This window comes from Nicotiana tabacum, chromosome 3, assembly GCF_000715075.1.
Source record: "Nicotiana tabacum cultivar K326 chromosome 3, ASM71507v2, whole genome shotgun sequence".
Classification (NCBI taxonomy): Eukaryota; Viridiplantae; Streptophyta; class Magnoliopsida; order Solanales; family Solanaceae; genus Nicotiana; species Nicotiana tabacum.
Genome location: NC_134082.1, coordinates 125,485,823 through 125,494,152, shown reverse-complemented (window position 1 = coordinate 125,494,152; position 8,330 = coordinate 125,485,823).

Sequence of the window (8,330 nt, the reverse complement as noted above, 5' to 3'; positions counted from 1 at the left end):
GGTTTAGTTTTAAAAAGTTAGAAATTAATTTGGGAGCTCTAGTTGGCGATTTTGAGAGGGATTTTCACCTGGGTGATTGAGGTAAACAATTCTTACTCAATTTTGATTGTTTTCCACAAATTTATGCTTAAATTCATCCTTTAAATTCGCATTTGGGGTGGAAAAATTGAAGAAAAGTTGGAAAAGTTCTTAGACCTAACATTTGAATTTGGATGATGATTTTGTTGTCAGATTGGGATAATTTTGATATAAATGAACTCGTGAGAGTATGTGGATTCTGAAAATGTAGATTTTACTCGATTTTCAAGACGTGGGCTCGGAGGGTGTTTTGGTCATTTTACCTAATTTCGCGTATTAGCTTAGAATTTATTTATAAAATCAGTTACTTGAAGTGTTATTTACATTATGCAATTAAATTGAATAGATTCGGTCCATTTGGAGTCGAGTACTCGTGGCAAGAGCGAGGTTTCGGATTGATTTGAGCTGGTTCGAGGTAAGTGGCTTGCCTAACCTTGTGTGTGGGACATCCCCTTTAGGATTTGGTATTGTGGTCATTGAAATGTCTTGTACGTGAGGTGTCGAGTGCATACTTGTGCTAATTGTTGAAAGTCCTGTTTTCACTAAAGTAGCTTTAATTATGTTTCCCTTTCCTGCTTATTCTACTTGAAATTTAAGGATGTTGTTAGCTTAGAAGAGCATGTTTAATTGACTTAGTTGCCTTATTGCTTAAACTGCCTTATTTGTATTATGTGAAGCATGTTAGGTTAGAATTGCATGTTTTACTTTGGTACGAAATTGACTTTAATTGAGTATTCTTTGTGTTATTGCTGTGTGTTTTACTTTGGGACTACGGGACGGCATCCCGGGAGATCCCCTGTACGTATTTATGATTTGAAGTGCGGGATACCGAGAGATCCCCAGCACATATATTGAGGATACCAAGAGATCCCTAGTATATATTGAGGATACCAACAGATCTCTAGCATACATTGAGGATACCAAGAGATCCTCGCGATACCAAGAGATCCCTGGCATATATTGAGGGTAGTAAGTGATCCTCGGGATTCTGAGAGATCCCCGGTTATTATCCTTGCGAAGAGTGTTATTCCTTTTGATTGTTTTTTGCCTCTGTTTCTATTGTTGTTATCCTTATTAACCTGTGTTAATTCTTGTTGTTATCTTCAACAGTACTGCTTTACCTTACACTATCATACCATATATTTCATTTAATCTCAGTAGGGCCCTGACCTTCCTCGTCACTACCCGACCGAGGTTAGGCTTGGCACCTACTTAGTACCACTGTGGTGCACTCATCCTCTTTCTACGCATGTTTTTCATGTGCAAATCCAGGTACCTCCTTCAGACTTATCATGCTTGAGACGAGGCGCTTGTAGAGACTTCAAGGTATACATCTGCCGCGTCCACAAACCGAAGAATCCCTTTCTATTCTCCCTTTTGTATTAGCCCTTCTATACTTCCGTTTCATTGTTAGATATTTTGGAGTTAGATGCTTGTAGACATTCAAAGGCTTGTGTTCATGAGATTCTAAGTTTTGGGAAAAGTTATTAGTTTCGAGAGTTGATATTATGCATGTCGATCGGCACTTTTAAACACTGTTTTTATCTCACTATTTCGGTTTTTAATTATTTCTTCCACAAATTGGTTTATTTTCTGCATTTTAGGCTTACCTAGTCGTAGAGATTAAGTGTCATCACGATGATTCACGGAGGGCGAACCGGAGTCGTGACAGAAAGAAATTATAAACTAAACAAAAATAGTAAACTATAGAAATAAATGAAATAACTCAGCCACCTCTTGCCAGGTCTTAGCTATAACCAAATTCTCACATAAGATTCCACATTTCAAATTTCGCTTTCAAAGTAACCGTAAGTGTCAAATATGAGATAAACAGTAGAGTAAAATAGAGAGTTTTCTGTTCCTTGTATTTAAAAAATTAATAAATCATAAATATTCTCCCTTATCGCTCCTTGTTGCAGCGTGCAACTCGCTCCCACCTGTCCACCCTTATTCCTCCTCCCTATATGCGAATATCACCCTTATTTCCCCTGTTGCGGCGTGCAACCCGATCACATCTGTCCACCCTTATCACTCCTTGTTGCGACGTGCAACCCGCTCCCACCAGAAAATCATATCACTTTTATTTATAAAGATTTCACAAATTTCAAATCAATGTCTTTCACAATATTTTTGCCTCAACTATTGTAAATAGTAAACCGTATCACTCATAACTTCATCATTTATCATTTCACAAATAAACCAACCGTAATATATATTAAAATATTGTCAACTAGCTCACCATTTTATGTATCACGATGAAGCCAAAGGAACAACCAACACTTCCAAAATACATGAAACAATACTTAACAACAATTTAACGAAACCAAGTAAGCATATAGACATCAATGATCATAAAACAATTAAGCCAGTGATCAATTAAATTGGAAACGGGGAAGGGATCATGTTTAATAGATAATTTGGTGGTGCATAGATACTCGTCACCTCACGTATACACCACACACATGAAAATTCACATAGCAATTAGGTTGATGGTTTCTATTCCCTCAAGTCAAGTTTAAATCAATCACTTACCTCAAATTCGCAGGCCACTCACTGCTCAATTATAGCTTTTCCTTTTGAATTCACCTCCAATATACTTGAATCTAATCATAATTAACTTAATATCATTAATTAATGCTAAAGGAACTAACTTTTCTGAAAAATTATGGTTTTCCTACGTTTTCTCAAAAAAAAGTTAAAAATCGACCTCGGTCCCGCTTGGTCCAAACTCGAGGTTCGGACCAAATTCCGTCTACCCATTCATCCCCGAGCCCGAGTATGCAATTAGTTTTGAAATCCGACCCCAATCTGAGGTCAAAATTTTATTTTTACAAAATTCTCTAATTCTACCTTAACCCCCAATTTTTGCAATGAAAATTCTTGATTTTTGATTGAAAAGTGATGAAAAACATTGGGTAATCGAAATAGAAGAGTTTACAATTGTTTACCAACACTTTGGGTATGAACCTGTATGAAGAAAATTACCTCTAGGTCTTTTCAGTTCGAAAATATGAAGAAAAATGGTTGCTGCCCGAGTTGGATTTTGTGATTTTTTTTTTTTTTTTTTTTTTGAAGAAAAAGCGTGGAGCACCAGTGCACCAGCAACTGTTATGACAACATATTTTTTATATGACAGTTGATTTTTTTTTTATGACAACAGAATTTTTTTACAAGTTAAAAACATCCCCAAGCCTACCCGAAACTCACCCGAGCCCTCGGGGCTCTAAATCAAGTATGCACGCAAGTCTAAAAATATCGTACAAACTTGCTCGTGTGATCAAATCATGAAAATAACATCTAAAACAATGAATTTAACCTCAAAATTCATGATTTTTCTCCAGATCACTTAAATTTCACTATTTCTCAACCGGACGTCCGAATCACGTCAAATCAACTCTAATTCTCACCAAATTTTACAGATAAGACTTAAATATTATAGCAAACCTGTATCGAGCTCCAGAACCAAAATACGGTCCCGATAGCAATGGTTTTAAATATTAATTCTTTTCTTTATTTCATTAATAATTCAGCAAAATAATTTCTTTCAATAATTGATTTCTAAGGCTTGGGACCTCGGAATTAAATTTCGGACACATGCACAAGTCCCATATTTTATTGCAGACCTTCCAGGATCATCGGAATACCGATCTGGCTCCGTTTACTCAAAATATTGACCAAAGTCAACTAAAATCAAACTTAATTTATATAAATCATTATTTCTTATATTTTCACATAAAAAGCTCTCTGGTTTCATGCCCGGACTGTGCACGCAAATTGAGGTATTTAAAATTAGTCTTTTTATGGCTAATAAACCTAGAACGGAGTCTTAAATAATAAAATAACCCCTTGGTCATCACAATCTCCACCTCTAAAACAAACGTTCGTCCTCGAACGGACATAGAAAATTACCTGAATTGGCAAACAAGTGTGGTAGTCTGCATGTCCGACTCGGAATCCCAAGTGCTACCTTAACGGGCTGACCTTTCCACTGCACTCGAACTGAAGGAAAACTCTTGGACCTCAACTAACGAACCTGCCGGTCTAAAATGGCTACCAACTCCTCATAAGTCAAGTCTTTGTCTAATTGGACAGAGCTGAAATCTAACACGTGGGACGGGTCACCATGATATTTCCGAAGCATAGAATTGTGGAATATCAAATGAACTGAGGATAACCCTGGAAGCAATGCAAGCCTATAAGCTACCTCCCCCACTCTATCAAGAATCTCAAATGTCTCGATATACCTGGGGCTCAACTTGCCCTTCTTCTCGAATCTCATAACACCCTTCATGGGCGATACCCGAAGCAATACTCTCTCTCCAACCATGAATGCCATATCACGAACCTTACGATAGGCATAACTCTTTTATCTAGACTGAGTTGCACGAAGTCTTTCGTGAATAATCTTGACCTTATCTAAGGCCTCCTGAACTAAGTCTGTACCCAATAATCGAGCCTCTCTCGGCTCAAACCATCCAACTTTCTGCACCGTCTACCATATAATGCCTCATAAGGATCCATCTGAATGCTCGACTGATAATTATTATTATTATAAGCAAACTCCGCTAACAACAAGAACTGATTCCAAGAACCTCCAAAGTCAATAACACAAGCATGGAGCATATCCTCCAAAATCTGAATAGTACGTTCGGACTTCCCGTCAGTCTAAGGATGAAATGATGTGATCAACTCAACTCAGGTACCCAACTCATGATGAACTACCCTTCAAAAGTGAAAAGTAAACTGCGTACCTTGATCAAAAATGATAGACACGGGCACACCGTGTTACATCTCGCATTTTCGTACGTTAAAATTTCATTTTCAGTTAATTGACGTAAATGTGGGGATGAGATCATCTTGACATTAACGTACTTCTGCTATTTATAACAAGAGATAAATAAGTGTTATGAAGGATAAAGGGGTACACGAATTAACGAAAACGAGTTTCGTTAAAAGTGGCCAATTTAGAATAAAATACGGGTCTAGCGATAATACCCGATAATTATGAACTAGTACCATGAAAGGTATAATATGACCACGGTAGTATAATATATAAAGCATATATGAAGTACTTTAAAAAAATAAATATAATTTTAAATAATTTATGGTAATATTTAAATTATGTGGGTAATTGATTAATTATCGGGTAACAGAACATTATCTAGTTAACTAATAAACAGACAAAACATAATCAATTATACCCAAAGGAACGTGGCACAAGGCCACTATTCAAGAAAGGTGAGTCATATTGACATGGATATAGGTGTCTACCTAATATAACCAAGTCATGACTTAACATTAAAGTCTTAGTAAGACTTGAATAATCTGATCCAATTTTAAGCTTCAATTCATTTCATTGCTTGAACCAAATCATTCAAGTCTTTGGCTTGAAGCCAAGAATCTTGAAACAAAAACATTTTCGTCCAAATTTTCAAGTGAGATTTCAAAAACTCAACCAAGAACATTTAAGTTCCAAAGTAAGAACAGAAGCAGTTCGTCTAAAATTTCAACAAAAACCCAAAGCCAAATTTTGTGTGTAAATTTTGCAGAAGCAGATTCGTTCAAATAATTTCAGGACGGGTATGTTAAGGCCCTCCCTTCTTTCTTTTTGCATGGTCCAAATTATACTGAAGAAATGAGCAAACATACAGTTTCCATATATACGCATATATATATGTATATTATATTCATATGGGATACGGGAAAAAAGTTACGATGTTATATACGCACCACCACCTGATCACTTGATATATGTTGATGATGTTGCCCACAGTGGCCGAGACAATATGATGGGATGCCCTCAGAGGCTTGATGATGTTATATACACCCATACCTATGCATGGCATGACATTTATACGCATGTGCATGGCATTATAAACGTTTCAGAATTTATAAAGTTATTAAGATTAAAGATGTGTTTCTGTATTCCATATTTCATCTATATCTTTTACGTACTAATTTTCATGCCTTACATACTCAGTACATTTTTCGTACTGGCGCCCTATTTCACAGGGCTTGCATTTCATGCATGTAAGTGCAGGTAGGCAAGCTGATGGTCCCTCTTATTAGGATCCCTGATCAGCGAGAGTTGGCGTGCTCCATTTGATCAGGAGCTGCTTTTGATTTTGGTATGATACGTTTATATATACGTTTATATATATATATATATATGTATATGGGTATGACGTGGCTCAGTCCCGTCTTTGTACAGTTATGTTTCTGTTAGAGGTCTGTGGACAGTATGTCTAGTTGGGTTGTATGTGGCCTTGTCGGCTTTCAGTTTTGGATGTATAGTTTTCTGTAGCAGCCTTGCCGACTCGCCCACTTATCCTGCATGTATACGTACATATGCCTTGATGGCAAGTTTCTTTCACGTATGTTATTTTTGTAATGTAGCAGATGTTATTCAGGTTCATATCTTAGACGCATGCTTAGGGGTGTTTGACGGGTAGGACTCAGGAACCCATCGCGGCCCATCGGTTTGTGTCGTGACAAAAGTGGTATCAGAGCAGTTTTGTCCTAGGTTTGTCTGCAGACCGTGTCTAGTAGAATCTTGTCTATGGGTGTGTCGTGCACCACACTTATAAATATGAGGCTACGGGACATATAGGATGTTATCCTCTCTTTTTATCTCAGATCGTGCAATACAAGAATTCATGCTACTAACGATATGTTATATTTTTAGCGATGCCTCCAAAGAATACGGCCGCCCAGAAAGGAAAGCTCGTGGCTGGTGAGACTACTAGTCGAGCGCCACGAGTTACTTGGGCTAGGGGAGAGTCTCATGGTGAGGTTCCATCTCAGACTTCACATAATCCTCCATTTCCAGAAGAGCTCTGAGGGGCAGCAGCTCCAGCGCCTGCCCCGGTACATTCAACACCTCAGCTAGATGCACCGGGTCAGCAGATGAGAGATGTTATTCGGTTATTGACCCAATTAGTAGCCGCACAGGCTCGGCGTCAGGATATAGGTATTAGTCACGCAGATAGGTCCGTGAGTGCGAGGGTTCGTGACTTTATTAATTTAGACCCTCTGGTATTCACTGGAGCAGATCCAAATAAGGACCCTCGTGTATTTATTGATAGGGTGCAGAGGACGTTAAGGGTAATGAAGGACATTACGACTGAGTCAGTTGAGCTAGCTTCCTATAGACTCTAAGATGTTGTAGTTAATTAGTATGAGTCTTGTGAATTATCCAGAGGTGAGGATGCCCCTCCAACAGTATGGCAGGAGTTTACAGAAGCTTTTCTTCGTCATTATCTGCCAGCAGATCTTAGACGAGCCAGAGTTGATAGGTTTATGACCCTTCGGCAGGGTAACATGAGTGTTCGGGAGTACAGTCTTCAGTTTGATTTATTGGCTAGGTATGCTCCCGCTATTATATCAAAGATAGAGGATCGGGTTCACCGGTTCGTGATGGGATTAGAGCCTTACTTGCTTAACGATTGTATGTCGGTCTCACTTTAGCTAGACATGGATATTTCTCGTATTCAGCATACGCTCAGGGTGTAGAGGAGCGTAAACAGAAATAAAGGGTTGATCATGAGCATGATAGGGCCCAGAATAAGAGAGTGAGGTCTTCAGGTCCTTCTGGTGAGTTTCGAGGTGGTCAGAAGCAGTAGTACTCGAGGTATCCAGCCCAGCCATCAGCTAGCACACCCCCTCAGTTTGGCGGTAAGAGATTTGATCGTTCTACATATTCAGGGTCTGGTCAGAATTTCAAGGCTTCAGGTTCTCAGTATAGGGGTGAGTCAAATCAGATGAGGTCGCCCTTGCCACGATGTACTCAATGTGGTAAGCAGTATACCGGGCAGTGCCGTATGGGATTAGGTATTTGTTATACTTGTGGTTATTTAGGCCACATTACGAGGGATTATCCGATGAGAGGTGATACAAGCATAGCTCAGCCAGCAGGATCTGTAGTTGGTTCACCATCATCAGTATGCCCCCCTGGGCAAGGTCCCCAGGCACCAATGAATCGTGGTAGACGCAGAGGTGGAGCATCTAGCTCGAGCAGCCCTCAGAACTGCATTTATGCATTGGTAGGACGACAGTGTAGACATGTGATTTTTGACCCTCCCCAAGATCTTTCATATATTAGAGTAAAATATTTAATTTAGGCATAATATAGATATTTTAAGTAATTTTGACTCTTTCACTTTATATTAGTACAAGAAAACAAAAATTACAACAAAAAAATAAAATATAATAATATAATAATAAGTTCATTAATATTTGTAGTCATTTTTAAT